Source organism: Panthera tigris, chromosome A1 (assembly GCF_018350195.1).
Source record: "Panthera tigris isolate Pti1 chromosome A1, P.tigris_Pti1_mat1.1, whole genome shotgun sequence".
Lineage (NCBI taxonomy): Eukaryota > Metazoa > Chordata > Mammalia > Carnivora > Felidae > Panthera > Panthera tigris.
In genome coordinates, this window is record NC_056660.1 from 208,766,263 (window position 1) to 208,782,904 (window position 16,642).

At 40.8% G+C, this 16,642-nt stretch overlaps 1 long non-coding RNA gene across 1 annotated transcript; it reads right to left on the bottom strand.

Moving 5' to 3' along the window:
- Positions 1-1,323: 1,323 nt before the first annotated feature.
- LOC122231829 lies at positions 1,324-11,766 on the bottom strand. The gene is made up of 4 exons (XR_006209084.1): positions 11,731-11,766; positions 3,998-4,136; positions 2,859-2,995; positions 1,324-1,391 (listed from the first exon to the last, which is right to left on the bottom strand). It is a non-coding gene; the product is annotated as an uncharacterized LOC122231829 (long non-coding RNA).
- Positions 11,767-16,642: the final 4,876 nt, after the last annotated feature.

A 16,642-nucleotide genomic window follows, 5' to 3' on the forward strand; every position in this document is an offset into this window, starting at 1 on the left:
AATCACGTTTCTAACTCCTCTCTCTGGACTGTAACTCTAAGAAGGCTTGGGTCAAACCAGAACCATGGTTGGGTCCATTGACGTTACTATTTGTTAGCCGTCTCCCCTCTTCCTGTTGACCACTTTTCCTTCCTTGCCCAGTGTAAATTCCATAATCAAGCACTATAGTCACTAACTTTTGTTCATCTTCAAATCCCGTGCCCCTCTCTCTTACCTCATCATACCGCCTTCACAAAAGCTCAACCTGGTTAGGCCTGCTATTGCCTACTTTTGGTTTCATTTGAAATCTCTGATAGTTAACCTCATTGGGCCCTTAATGGTTTCTGAGAGATGTCTTGTATTCTCCTAGTCCATTCACTTACTTCCCCACTCTCTTACATGACAGTTGCATACCTTCTTGTCTCCCTTCAAACCTTCAGCATCACCTCTCATATCCTCACTCGTCAAGTGTTACATTTGGATGAATAGTATGGGCTCCTTTTTAAGGCCAATCTCATCTTCTCTTGTTTATTAAAATGCACCTGTTGTAGTTCTTCTCTGTCTTTCCTACATTATCATTCCCCTCCTTCTCTCTTCACTGTCATTTCTGTAAACATACAAACATTCCATTTTTTTCCCATCTTTACTTCAATCTGGAAATGTGTATTGAGCATCTAGTATTTGAATCTACCAGTGCTGGAGGAATGGAAGAAAAAAAAAGAATCATTGCATACTTCCCCTACAGACCAGAGGTAGAACTTTACTAAGAAAGATTTTAGGATTGGGGCACTTGGATGGCTCAGTCGGTTAAGTGTCCGACTACAGGTTAGCTCATGATTTCACGGTTTCACATGTTCGTGCCTCAGTTCAGGCTCTGTGCCGACAGCTCAGAGCCTGGAGCCTGCTTCAGATTCAAGTCTCCCTCTTCTCTGCCCCTCACCCACTTGCATTCTGTCTGTCTCTCTCTCAAAAATAATAAACTTTAAAAAATGATTAAAAAATAAAATTTTAGGATTAAAGACTATAGATATAATGAGTTATGGTACTTTAATTTCACCTGTAAATTTCCGTAATACCAGCTCTCTATTGCCCAGGTAACATCTATGGTAGAAGTTATTTTGCTCGGAGCAGAATATTTTATAAGCCTTTCTATACTTTCTATCACCAGAAATGAAAATTTTGAACTTTCTTGTGAATTCTCATGTATAGTACGTAGCTATTTTCCTTATAAACAACAAATAAGACTGCTTCATAAATTAAGGTTAAGGTTATAATGATTGCCTCAATTTATTGTATGTCAATGCATTTACTGATTACCAGACTCTTGGGTGAGTGTTTTCATCCATTTGTTCACTCAATCCTCACAGCAATCCTGGGAAGCAGGTGGAGTTCCTTAAATTACAGGTAGAAAACTGAGGAAGAAGAAAATAATTTTTTTTAATAAAGGCCCTCCCCATGAGTTTTATAAAATTTTAATTTTAATTAGGGTAACATACAAATTGTTTGAATAGTCAAAGACAAGCAAAAGTATGCATGCAGATGGTCTGAACTAAATAAATCATGTGCACTTGAGAATGAATGCCATCTTATGAAAGAGAACACGTCAATGGCTGCAGTGGATTTATTGTGTGAGTGGTTTCTGCATGACACCAGAAACCCCAAGCAATGACTGGACAATTTAGCCAACAGAAAACTGGTATCATTCGGGGACATGCAGGTAGGAGGGCATGGGCAAGAAAGGAGGAGGGAGTGCCCACTTTTTGTTACATACAAGACACTTTTTAAGTTAGGTAGCTTAGCTTTTTTTACTCTCAATTTTACATTAAGATTTTTTTTGAACCTATAGAAAAGTTGAAAGAATAGTACAACAAACAATGATACACAATTAATGTAGGTTCCAAAATTAACATTTTGCCATATTTGTTTCTCCCTAGATATTTATATTTTTTTCTTTATTTAAATGTTTATGTATTTTTGAAAGAGAGAATGCAAGAAGAGGAGAGGCAGGGACAAAGGGGGACAGAGAGCACAGGGCTCTCTGCTGTGCTGACAGGAGAGAGTTCAATGTGGGGTTTGAACTCACGAACTATGAGATCATGACCTGAGCTGAAGTCAGAACTTAACTGACTAAGCCACCAGGTGCCCCTTATTTTACTTTATTTTGGAGACAGAAAGAGAGAGAGAGCATGAGCAAGGGAGAGGGGCAGAGAGAGAGAGAGAGAGAGAGAGAGAGGGAGAATCTTAAGCAGTCTCCATAGTCAGCACGGAGCCTGACACGGGGCTTGATCCCACAAACCATGAGATCATGACCTGAGCCCAAACCAGGACTCAGATGCTTAAGTGACTGAGCCACCGAGGTGCCCCTTTTTCTTTATTTTAAAAGTTAGCTGCCCCTGTCTTGATTCTTCAGCATGTAATGCTCGAGAATAAGGCTATCCTGGGGCACCTGGGTGGCTCAGTTGGTTAAGCGTCCGACTTCAGCTCAGGTCATGATCTCATGGTTTGTGGGTTCAAGCCCTGCATCGGGCTCTGTGCTGACAGCTTGGAGCCTGCTTTGGATTCTGCGTCTCCCTCTCTCTCTGCACCTGTCCCACTCACACTCTATCTCTGTCTCTCAAAAATGAATAAACATTAAAAAAAAAGAATAAGGATATTCTACACAATAACAACCAAATAATTACACTTAACAAATTTAATTTAAATCCATTATTATTATCTAATATGCAGTCTATTTTCAAATTCTCCCAATATTATTATTTGGATATTCCAATAATATTCAATATAAATCATTTTTAACTCTGCTTCAGAATCCAATCATAGATCCTACATTGCATTTAGTTGTTAAGTCTTTTTAGTTTCATTTAATCTAGAACACTTACTCAGCCTTTTTCATCTTTCATGACATTATCTGATAGAAGGTTCTAGGCCAGTTGTTTTGCAGACTGTTCCTCAATTTGGATTACTATGACTTTTTTCTTATGAATAGATTCACAATAGACATTTCTTGGCAGTCATACTACATAGATAATAAGATGAAGTTTAATATATATTAGATTTTCTTAATAAATGTATTACCATAACTAAGTTTCAATTCAGTAATTTACATGTACATTTTAAATATTTATTTCCTTTGCTTATGATGTAATTTTGCTTAAAACTGAAATAAGATGAAATGTACTGTAGCGTCATGAATTAGAAATTCTTTGCAGATTAGCTAATTACATATTTTCAGTGACAAATTTTATTTTTATTTATTTTTAGTTTATTTATTTATTTTGAGAGAGAGTGCATGGGAGTGAGGGTGGGACAGAGAAAGGGAGAGAGAGAGAATCCCAAACAGGCTCCACCTGGTCAGCACAGAGCCCAATGCAGGGGCTTGAATCCATGAACCATGAGATTATGACCTGAGCCGAAGTTGGGTGCTTAACCAACTGAGCCACCCAAGTGCCCTTTCAAGTGATGCGACCTAAAATGTGTGAATGGGATTGGCTTAAAATATTTATGTATTTCCTGTGTACAAGGCTGACAAATGCACTATACTATTTTTGTCTAGTTATAATGAAGTTCTAGCAATGCAAACCCTTTTCAGGGGGTTTGCTGCAATGTGGAGTAAAACTAATAAGGTGTTTGATAAGAGATGCCAAATTGTTATAGAAATAGAAAATAGAGAAAATCTCTTGAGACAGCTTGACATTTATTTACAAAATTTTAATGTGTGCTTTATAATAATAATGGTTGCTGTTTATTGTACATGAACCTCCTACAATTAGCACACAACCTTAAGAGGGAGATATAATTATCTGCATTTTATAGGTTGAAAACAAAGCAACTTTTAGCCATTATACTAAGTTCCTTTGGTTTCATCAGTCTATAAAAACACTCGCCTTAAGGGATGCTTAAGTGATGCTCACCTTCAGCTCTCTGTTACAGTCATTTGGAAGAGAGATGAGTCCACTGGCCACCATTCCAGAAACTGCTTTTAAGGAAAGGAAGTATGGGAATCCAGAGACTCACTCACCTAACTTCCTTCTGGCCTTTCTCCTCTCAAGTGCAATCTAGATCTGAAGTTGCTTTCCTTTTGAAGCCACCTTGGAAGTGTTAGTCAGATGTTGTCCCCTTCCTGGAGAGATGAACATGTCCCCAGGATCTCGATGTACCTTATCCACAGTAAATTTGCGAAGCAGTTAATTTAAGCTAGGATAATTAAGGGTGATTTGTTTTCAACTATTATTTCACTGTTAATAGAAAGTTGACCATAGTTTTTCCTTAGCCATTATTTTAGTTTTTCTGTGACAAGAATACCCACTATTAACATTATTAATTAATATTACTCTGGAATTTCTGTCAATACGACATAACTTTAGGAAAGAGAATTTTCATTATTTATAGACATTATGATTAGATATCAGCAAACTCTACAAAATCAACTAATAATTATTGAAAATGAAAAGCTCAGATTGAGATAAACACGTATTTTAAAAACCCTTCCAATACACCAGTAAAAACAAGTCAGAAAACAGAACAGAAAAAAATTTCATTCAAAAGAACAATAAAAAACATAATGTACCTAGGAATACCCACAGCATGAGATGTAAGGTAAACAGTCCATATTACTTTGTATCAAAAATAATATGATAAAGCTAAGCTATAATATTGTTCTGATGCAAAATAGAAAGATCACTGAAACAGAATAGGAAGTAGGCAATCAACCCAGGATCTAAGAAAGAATTTAGTACATGATAAAAGAACTATCACAAGTCATTGGCAAGGGAATGTTATTCTCACTGGGCCTTTAACAGTGGATTAACATTTAAAAAGAATCAGTATTGTTTCTAAACCAGTACTGTAAACCAAAATACACTTTGCATGGTTTAGAATGAGATGTAAAAGTTAAAACACACATATACACAGCAAACCACAACACTTAAGTAAAGTGGCACCTAAGGACACATCATTATGGTGGCTATGTTAGGCTATGTTAATGGTACCAGTGGAGAACAGTTACAAAGGAACTCTTTGAGGAGATTAGAACATAAGAGCCCAAGGGCCTGCAAGCTGAGGGGATTGTCACGTGGGTGGCTCCTCAAGGAAGAACGTCTTGGGAGAGCTGGCCCTTGAAGGAGGTATCACATTTGGGTTGTTGCAGAAGAGGGGAACACATCCAGGCAATGGCACACTAGTAAAATTATGGTGACAAAAAAAGCCAGGTATTGGGGAAAAAGTGACGCCCCAGGAAAGGGGTGGAAGCTCCGGGAGGGTGGAGATTTGCATTTGCTTTGTTCGCTGCCGACCCCCCAGGCCCCTGGTGCTCAGGAAACCCGGTGAAACAATGGCTGTTGTTGGGGAGCAGCCAGTCCCTGGGCCAGGAGGTTCACTCTGGGCCAGGAGGGATTTTGACCTTGAGAAGTCTCTGGGCGACGACCACCCACAGGTGAATGGCGTAAAAAGAGATAAGATGTAGGCATTTGTAAGTATAAAAGCAATGAGCGAAAATAAGAAAGAAAAGGTGAAGAGATTTTCAAAAAAGAGCTTTTGAAAGATCTGTATTTTGCAAAGTGTATAAATCGAATCGGAAGGCAAATAAATGGAAAAATAACAAAAAGGGATAAGGTCAGTACATTGGAGATCTCCTAAAAACTATTAAGACATGAGGATTTATCAATAAATGGACAGGGAAATGAAAATTTTCACAAAGGAACAATTACAAATGACTGACATTTGAAAGAATTCATTTTCTTGATCATAAAAACAAATTTAAAATAATATATTAACTACTTCTACCTCTTTAAAAATTAACTAGTAAATGTTAATAAGGATGGTCAACTTTTCAGGAAAGTAATCTACAAACATGTTCAGAGGGCTTTAGATTGTTCATGTTTTCATTCCTAGGATCTGTTACACTCCTAACTAGAAGCTTTATTAAGGAAACCAGAAATGCTGGCAAAGCTTTCATCCAAAGAGTTTCTTCTCAGTGTTATTTACATAATAAAAAAGAAAAAAATCTATATAAGTAATAATATGGGAAATAATGTTATCCACATAACAATAATATATAGAAATAGAAATATAAAATATGTAAAAATAAGTAATGATATTATCCACATAAAGTAATAAAAATGTTTTCAAACAATTTTAGTGAGTTGGAAATAAGTCATTGTAATATAAAATAAAAGATGCGAATTTTAAAAAAACTGATTGATGCCAATGTGCATTCTAAACTCCAGGATGGGTGTGTGTGTGTGTGTGTGTGTGTGTATGTGTTTTTATTATGAAAAAAGAATAAACTTAAATTTACATCTTTGTACAACTAATTTTTGCTGTTTTCCCTGGGAGAGTCTTTTATGTCTTGAATAGAGCTCTGAGGATAGTTTTATTTTTCTTGTTTATCATTCTGTTCTTCAATAAAAAGTATTAATTTAGTGTAATATAAACAGTTATACCAACAGCCGAGATGGCTAAGAAAGAAAGCTGCTATTTACATTCTCTTCCTTAAGAGTGTTATGTTTGCTTTGGCTAAATTGCCACTTTGGCAAATTATCATTTTTTTTTTTTACATTTATCCATGTAAAAAGTGATGTATAAATCTAAAGAAGTAAAGACTTAATATTAACTTCCACTTTTTAAGTCAAATTCTGAAATAAGCATGGTAATGATTAGAATATTTTTACTTTATTATAGAAATATCTTTAAAACAAACGATGGTTAGATTAATAATATTAAAGCAAACATTGAAGGCAGGAAATCCAGTGAACTCTCTTATCATTAGCGCTTAGTTGTCAAAACGCTTTTATAATAGGAGTAATTTTTTGTTCATACTTCACCCAGCGTCTGATTTTAATTTCAGCATGATCTTCTCTCTATGCCTGATGTGTTAGAACAGCCAGATTTTAAGAATGAAAAAATGGAGCGTGTGAAAAATTTGCTTGAAAACTACTACTAAAAGATTTCTCCAAATGTTTGGCTAAGCAATCTGATGGAGGCAGTTCTGGGGAGAAGAGGACTTCTGGACATGAGTGTGTTCCTGAAGAATCAGAAAACCAGGGTCTAACAAGTGATGCAAGTGCTATGATTCACTCACTCACTTAATTTGACGATTTAAAACTGTGATAAAAGGCAGGCAAAATGTGGTGTCAAATTTAAAACAAAGTGTGGTGATCTGCCTTGTTTTCAACTTGTTGCTCTCTGATGAAAACACTTTTCTACAAGCAACACTGATGAGCAGATGGTGCTAATAAGACCAATTAAGTGCTAAGCTTCTGGAAATGTTTTTGTTGAGTGACATCTTCAGACTGTTTTCTGCTAACATACATCTTGAGCCATGTGTTTCTAAGGTACAATAGCATTAATACTTATGGTCACTGGAATTTTCATTTTTAAGAATACGGACTCAGACAAGACAGAAAAAACAAAAACCAAAAAACCCCACCAAAACCTTCTGCCCCAATTCCAAAGACAGTATGTGAAATTGAGTGATGAGATTCTAACACTTTTGGGACTCGGGGGGGATTAGTCTAGATCACTCGTTTCCAGTAACTGGTGCATGAAGAAATTTTCTCTAGTCTGCAATGAAGAAAAAAAATACATAAAGAAACCCCCAAAAGTAATGAATTTTGGGGGGATACTTTTTCCCTTTTCCCTCTTAACTTTTACTTTTTTTCCTTGAAAGTCATTGATCTTATTGTTTTATTGATTTCTATCTACATAATATATTTTATTTGGATGGCAGGTAAATAGAATTGAATTAATCATAATATGTTGTCATCATTGATCCATAAGTGATCCTTCTTTATTTTCTTTCTTTTTTTTTTAAATATTTATTCGTTTTTGAGAGACAGAGCGCAAGCGGGATAGGGCAGAGAGAGAGGGAGACACAGAATTCAAAGCAGGCTCTAGGCTCTGAGCTCTAAGCACAGAGCCTGATGCTGGGCTTGAACTCATGAACCGTGAGATCACGACCTGAGCTGAAGTCGGATACTTAACCAACCGAGCCTCCCAGGTGCCCCTTTATTTTCTTTATTTTACTTTTATTTGTTTGTTTGTTTGTTTGTTTATTTTTAAGGTTTATTTATTTTGAGAGAGAGTGCATGAACAAGGGAGGCGCAGAGAGAGAGAGGGGGAGAGAGAATCTCAAGCAGGCTCCACACTGTCAGTACTGAGCCCAATATGGGGCTTGATTTCACAAACTATGAGATCATGACCTGAGCCGAGATCAAGAGTCATATGCTTAAGTGACTGAGCCACCCAGGTGCCCCAAGTTTTATTTTTTACATTTACTTTTACTTACCACTCCTCCCACAAAAAGGTGGGATGATGGATAGTCACCAAGCCAAGAACCAAAGTACTACTGATAATTTACATCTACCTAAATATTCTTTTCTTATCTCAACTCCCTGCCTTGTCTCCCTCCCCCAAGTATATGTTACCTTTTCCCTGCATGTGTGCATTTCCAAATTTCTCCTTTGTATAAGAACAGCAGTCATATTGGATTGAGGCCCACTCTAATGACCTCATTTTAACTTGATTAAGCTCTGCAAAGACTGTCTCCAAATTAGTGCACATTATGAGATACTGGAGGTTAGGACTTCAACATATGAATTTGGGGGCATACAATTCAATCCATAATAACAGAGAACTTACTTTTTGTTTATTACTATCGAGTTAACAGTGAGCCCCTCTTGAAAAAGTTCATAGAGGATTGGTTCAAGTCCTTTCCCAGAAAGGAAAATGAGGGGAAAGATAACAAGGAATAATGGGAAAACAGAAATTAAATAGTGGATAATTTTTGCCTGCCCAGAATGTTTTTCTTCTTCTTTTGGTAATATCACCTTGATTTTGTAAATGGGGACCAAAATGGAGTATTCTATGCTACTATGCAAAGTTACTGGAATAGGGATGGCTACAAGACCTATCATGGACCAATCTTAACATCTGAGAATGTTTTTTGGAGCTGTTATTGGAGCTCTTTAGAGAATAGTGTGCTCTCTCTTCAGGGGTTGCTGGTGGCCAACTTTGACACCTCTTGAAAAGGACCTAAGTCAACATGGGAGACAATAGAATTGAAAGATGGAACAAGGTGGAATTGAGTCATCGTCTTGAGTTCGTAGATTCAGCCAGAGTCTTCTAAGTTAAATGAGCTGATAAATTCCCTTTTTGTGTTAGGTTGGGCTTCTGTTATTTGTAACCAAGAGTCTTAACAGATGCTCATTTAGTTTTTGAGGAAAGGTAATAAGAAAGAGACAATTACATAAGTGAGATAACTTGACACATAAGTGAGCACATAAATAACAGGATAGTTCTAAGTCTCCCTAAAATGGGCTAATATATTGTCTCCCTCCTTTTTCTCTTTCACTGATTACCTAAGAGCCTCACTTTTTGACCCCTTTTGGATTATGGGGTTTTTGTTTTGTTAAGTGTGCTTTCATATTCTTATTATTCCTTTCCTCTCCAAAAAATAATCTAGTGAGAAGGAAAACACCCAGATTGTCTATAAATGGCTGGGCCTGAGCATCACCGATGGGTTTTTATTCATGTGTACTTATTAAATATTTTACTGTTAAAATGTGCTCAGAAATTCCATTTTTATTTAAGGAAGTGTATTAATCTGTGGGTAGTTGCTAACTTACAAACAGGTTGTAGCCTAGAAATTTGCTAAAAAGAAAAGGCAAGAGTTCAGAATACATCTTCCCACAGAAATAATATTATGTAATGGGATTACATACCCAAATTAGCAAACAAGTCTCTTAAGCTATAGGGCAATTATGGAGAGGGTAGGATGTGTGCTGGATAAGAACTTGCTTCCTGGATCCAGGCTGCCTGAGTTCAAATCCCAGCTTTGCCATTTATGCCACTTACAATTTTGTCCTTGTGCAAGTTACACCCACTAGAATACTTAAAGTTAAAAAGATTGAAGCTACCAAATTTGACACCAACTGTTAGAGAGGAGGTGGGGCAATAGGAACTTTGATACACTGATGGTGGGAATGAAAATTGGCACAACCACTTCGGAAACTGTTGGCAGTTTCTTAAAAAATTAAGTACATACTCACTATGTGATACAGTCATCCTACTCCCAAGAGAAATGAACGCATATTTTCACATAAAGATTTGTACATAAATGTTCATAATGACTTTTTGGTAATAGTCTCAAACTGTTAACAGTCGAAAATTTTATCAAGAGGTGAACGGATTAACAAATTGTTGTCCATCTATACAATGGAATATTACTCAGCAATAGAAAGGAACAAACTATTGATACATGCTACAACATGGATTAGTCTCAAAGTAATTATTCCTAGTGAAAGAAACCTGACAAAAATAGTACTTATTGTAGGAATCTGTTTGTATAGAATTCTAGAAAAAAACCCTAATTTATAATGATAAAAAGGAAATTGGGGTTGCTTGGGGATGGGGATGGGTAGTAGAGGGGATTGGATTACAACGTGGAGGGAGGAACTTTTGGGGATGATGTATTCATATGTCATGGGGGTATTCATATATCAATATTCATCAGATGGTACACTTTACATATGTGGTGTTCATTGTATATTAATTATTCTTAATAAAAGTATTTTTATTATACCTCATAAAATATATTTTTGAAAGGTTCTTTTGTTGCTATTTATACTTTCTAATTCCTGGAAAGTCTGAAAAATGAAGTATTAACATTGTACTTCGCTCCCCCATTTTTTACTAAAACAATAACAATAACAAAAATTCACACTAGAACAAAACTAGAAACCAAACAACTCCTCCTGTTTTTTAAATGGAAATTTAAAACTGTAAAAGGCAAAAAATAGAAATTTATTTCATAAATCATATCAGCCCATACCAACATTTTATAAATGCAACATATTAAGATATTAGGCACTGTTATTCTATACTCAACCATATTCTCATATTTTATAAACCAAATAACAGAAGTCTTGTACTAGTAAAACATTTCAGCTTTTAATGACGCATTTTAGGAATATTAAAATGCCATGAAAAGAGAGCCCTTCTAGATTATAGTTTAATAGCTTGAACACTCTTTGCTGACACATTAGTTGCTGGTAATTAGTCGGTTAATCAAAAAAGTGGTCAATGCAATGAGTAGTAAACGAGCCCTAGAGACCTAACACACAGTGTGGTGAGTATAGACAATACTGTATTATAACCATCAAATTTGCTAAGACTAGATTTTAATTATTCCAACTACTAAAAAGAAACGGTAATTATGTGATGTGATGGAGGTGCTACAATGGCAATCATATTACAATATACAGATGTATCAAATTAACATGATGTACACCTTAAATTTACAGTGTTCCATATCAAATATATTTCAATTTTTTAAAAAAGTGGCTGAAGGGAGAAAATAATACCAAAAGATACATAACATCTCTTAAAACTAAGGTTTGTATTTTGTGCATTCATTCACCAAATCTTCAGTGGAACTAAGTTCTTTTCTTTGATTTTTGGTTCCCGATTAGAAGTTTTGAATTTTTCCTTTTTTTTTTTTTTTTTTGCACAAATCACATTCATTTGCAGTATCTTCAATTTTATAGTTCCTATTTCATTATCTTGGAAATAGAATATAAAGACATTGCAGAACAGTCTGAGTGCAGAATCTTTCTGGATTTTTACAACTAAAGATTTTTTTTTTTTTTACAATTGCCTCACTTGCATGTAATTTGATAATTTTTTTTAGCAACTCACTTTTTAAGCATTTTTAAGCATTTGACTTAGTTTTCATAGAATTAGAGTCTAACTCACTTGTGTTATGCCCAGAATTCGTGATCCCCAAATACCGCCAGGGAGCCGAGTCCGATGTAAAAGCAAAAGAGCCTTTACTCGAGCTAGCTCGAGCTCAATCCCCTACCTGCACCGACGCAGCAGTGAGATACCAGGGAGAGAGAGTGAGTTTCAAAAGGACAAAGGTTTTATTGGGGCCTAGGGGCAGTTGGTGAGGTAATGGCTGTGGCCTCAGCCGATTGGCTGGGGAAGGGTCCGAGTCCTGTTAGGCAGGTGAGGGGGGGGGTTACTCAAGGGGAGGAGGTGTGGTCAAGGTGAAGGACACAGAACAAGATGGAGTCGGCCGGCGTAGGCCCGACCTTTCATTCCCCCCTTGTCATGTAGCTTAGGGACCCAATCATGGGACCGGCTGCATTTATGGTGACAAGGGGAACAGAGTTTGGAGGTTTACGCAAAGTTCTGGGAACCAAGTGTCCCTGGGGTGGCTCTGGGACATCTGATTAAGTATTGTCCCTGAGCTGGTGTCTATGATCTGCCAGGTGATGTTTTGGGGGGCGTGGGGACTCCCGGCAGCATGAGCAATGACAAGCAGAGTTAACAGAGTTACCAATATTAGGTGGGTCAAATGCGCTGTAGCTTGAGCTTGAGCGGGTTGTGTTGGTCCCGACTGAAGGCCCATCGCGTGACGAAGTCCTTCCGGATTGAGGAGGGGTCCGCTGGCCGAACGTGGGTGTGATGGACTCAGGTCACGATGCCGTCTACTTTGAGAGCGGTGGGGGTTGTCAACACCACGATGTAGGGTCCCTTCCAGCGCGGCTCAAGGGTCTCTCGGTGGTGCCTCTTGGCGTAGACCCAGTCTCCCGGCCTGTACTGATGAGGTGTCGGGGTCGGGCCAGCCTCGTAGATGGCACGGAGGCGTGGCCAAATGTCCTCGTGCGCCCTCTGGAGCCCTCTCAAGGAAAGAAAAAGTTCTTGATCTTTAAACTCAGCAATAAGTTCAGCTCAAAGGCTGGGAATAACAGGGGTGGCCTGCCAAACATGATCTCATAGGGAGTAAAACCCAGAGTGTAAGGAATGTTTCTAACCCGGTAAAGGGCGTACAGTAGGAGAGTCACCCAGTCCCCGCCAGTCTCCATGGTTAATTTGGTAAGGGTCTCTTTTAGGGTTCTATTCATTCTTTCTACCTGTCCTGAGCTCTGGGGCCTATAAGCACAATGTAATTTCCAGTTTGTCCCCACCGCCTTGGCTACTGCCTGTGTTACCTGCGAGATAAAAGCTGGTCCATTGTCTGATCCTATCATGGCAGGAAAACCATACCTGGGTAAGATGTCTTCTAGTAGCTTCTTAGCCACCGTCTGAGCCATTTCATGCTTGGTTGGGTATGCCTCCACCCAGCCAGAGAAGGTGTCTGTAAATACTAAAAGATATTTATAACCATACTTTCCTGGTTCGACTTCAGTGAAGTCGACTTCCCATTGGGCTCCCGGTCTGGTGCCTCTGAGCCTGGTTCCTTTTCTTATTTGATGTGGCTCTCGCGTTGGTGAGTTGGCAGGTCTTGCAGGCAGATACAACTTGCTCTATTTTGGTGTCCTGTTGGTGAATCTTGATGCCCGCATGTCGGATTAAGTCTTTTAATTTTCGGGCCCCCAAGTGAGTAGACCGATGCATGTGCTCTAATATTGAGACTCCGAGCCAGTCTAGCAGCACGAGCTCCTTGTTAGGTGTATACCACCGTCCCTTTATCTTCTGGGCCATGGGGAGTTTCTTGATCTGCTGTAACTCCTCTTGGGAGTATTTGGGCAGGTCTGGTAAAACTGGGTCTCCCAAGTCCGGTAGTTGTTAAGCCATTTTCTAGCTCCCAACGTTAGCGCCTTGGTAAGGGCGACAAGCTCTGCTTGCTGGGCTGATGTTCCAGAGGGTAGAGCCTCCGCCCATACGGTGTCCGTTTCGGTGACCACCGCTGCACCAGCATACCTGTGTCCATCTCGCACAAAGCTGCTGCCATCAGTGAACCAAGTAGCCTCGGCATCGGGGAGGGGCCGGTCGGTCAGGTCCATCCGGAATCCATGTACTTGTTCCAGGATTCCCGCACAGTCATGTAGTGGAGCACCTAGGTCAGGGTCGGGCAGCAGGGTTGCAGGATTGAGGGCTGCACTGGGGTGGAACTGCACTTGTGGAGGGTTGAGTAGGAGGCTCTGGTAATGAGTCATACGTGTATTGCTCATCCATCTATCTGGAGGCTGTTTTAGGACCCCTTGAATGGCGTGTGGGGTCGTGATCCAGATCTCCAGATCTAGGGTCAGTTTGTCTGCATCCTTGACTAGCAGTGCTGTCGCCGCAATAATTCTTAGGCATGGCGGCCAGCCGGCAGCCACTGGGTCTAGTTTCTTAGACAGGTAAGCCACTGGGCAGTTCCAGGGGCCTAAGGCTTGAGTTAGAACCCCTTTTGCTATTCCCTTATGTTCGTCTACAAAGAGGTGGAAGGGCTTCGTAATGTCTGGTAGGCCCAGGGCTGGGACACTTAGGAGGGCCTTTTTTAGCTGATTAAAGGCAGTTTCTTCTTTTTCAGCCCATTTAAATGCTTTCCCTTCTTTGGTAGCTTCATATAGGGGCCTGGCGATCTCAGCAAAACCTGGAACCCAGAGGCGGCAGTAGCCGGCTGATCCTAGGAATTCTCTCACTTCTCTTCAGGAGGTGGGAGTAGGGATCTTTAGGACAGTTTCTTTTCTGGCATCTGATAACTGCCGCTGTCCGCCCTCCAGGATATATCCCAGGTAACTTACCCTCTCCCTGCATATCTGAGCCTTCTTCAGGGATGCGCGGTACCCTAAGGCCCCCAGGGTAGCCAGCAGGTCCTGGGTCCCTTGCTCACAGTCTTTGGCCCTGTCGGCAGCAATCAGGATGTCATCTACGTACTGTAGAAGGGTGAGGCCAGGGTGCTCCCTTCTGTACTCACCCAGGTCCTCGTGTAGTGCCTCGTCGAAGATGGTGGGTGAATTTTTGAATCCCTGAGGTAGCCGTGTCCAGGTGAGTTGCCCACTGTAGCCCTCCTCCGGATCATGCCACTCGAAGGCGAACAAGGGTTGGCTCTGGGGTGCCAGCGGCAGACTGAAGAAGGCGTCCTTTAAATCTAGTACAGTATACCAGACCCTGGAGGGCGCCAAGGAGCTCAAGAGAGTATATGGGTTGGGAACAGTTGGATGTATGTCCGCGACCCTCTTATTTACTTCCCGGAGGTCTTGTACCGGTCGGTAGTCATTTGTGTGAGGCTTTTTGACCGGCAGTAGGGAGGTGTTCCAGGCAGACTGGCAAGGAACTAGTACCCCTAGGCTTCGTAGTCTCCGGATGTGTGGCTGGATCCCCTTCCAGGCCTCCTGAGACATGGGGTATTGTTTGATCCTTACCGGACTCTCTCCTGGCTTGAGCTCTACCAGGACTGGGGTCCTATGAGCGGCTAGTCCCATCCCCACCCCCGTCTCTGCCCAAACCGAGGGGAATTCTTGTAGCCATCTGTCTATATTATCCTCTCTCGGGAGCGCCTCCTGGTGGAGGAGGTATTCATCCTCCAGTTTCATGGTTAGGACCTGGATGGGGTGGCCCTTGCCATCGGTGACCTGAGGCCCCCCTTGTCTGAAAGTTATCTGAGCTCCAATCTTGGTCAGTAAGTCCCGTCCTAACAGCAGGTAGGGGCATTCTGGTATTACCATAAAGGAGTGGGATACCCGACCCGTTCCCAAATCTACCGTTCTTTGGGTAGTCCATGAATACTGTCTCATACAAGTTGCCCCTTGTACCCATGACTTCTTGCTGGCTAGTTTTCCTTGTGGGGTGCGGAGGACCGAATGTTGTGCTCCGGTGTCGACAAGGAAGTGAACAGGGGTCCCCTCTACTTTAAGAGTTACCCTGGGTTCGGGGAGAGGGTCCGAACCCCGACTCCCCTAATCACTTAGTTCATCTAGCTCTAGGACTTTTACTCGATCAGTCTTGCTTCCCTTCCCGCCGGCCCTTTTTGAACAATCTTGGGCCCAATGCCCTATCTCCTTGCAGTATGCGCACTGATCCTTCTGCAGCCTCTGCTTCCCCCCTTGGTGGTTCTTTTACCTTTTCTTGCGTCGTCTGCCAGCTGCAGGAGACGGTGGTCTCATTCCTTGGGGAAGTCAGCAGTGGTAGCTAGTAGTATTCTGGCCAGGTCTCGAGTCTGCTTACTGCTGGCAGCCGCCATGGTGCGAGCCTGCTTATCCTCAGGAGGCTCCCGGTTATTATATACCTTTTCGGCTACCACCAGTAAGTCCTGCAGACTTTTTCCTCCTAGTCTATCTATTTTCTGTAATTTTCTCCTAATGTCTATGGCCGATTGGTTTACAAAGGCCATGATAACAGCTGCCTTGCTTTCCGGAGCCTCTGGATCCATGGGGATATAGGTACGGAATGCCTCCATGATCCGTTCTAAAAAGGCAGCCGGAGATTCATCTTTTCCCTGTTGTACATTTCCTACCTTGGCCAAATTGGTTGGCTTTCTAGCAGCCATTCGGAGACCCCCCATTAGAGTCTGGGGGTAGACCTGGAGCTTCTCCTTACCTTCTGCCGTGTTGAAATCCCACTGGGGCCGAGTTAAGGGGAAGGAGGCATCTATCTGAGTCTGGTTGGTGGTGGGATTCCCGTCTGCACCCGGAACTAGTTTTCGGGCCCCATTGAGGATTCTTTCTCTTTCTTCAGTCGTGAACAGGACCTGCAAAAGCTGCTGGCAATCGTCCCACGTGGGCTGATGGGTAAAAAGAACAGAGTCTAATAGATCAATAAGCCCTGCCAGTTTCTCGGAAAACTTAGGATTTTGAGCTTTCCAATTGTAGAGGTCACTAGTGGCTAAAGGCCAATAGTGATGGGGCTGATTCCCCTCCGCGTCTGGGGGTCCGGTGACTCGCAGGGGCAGAAT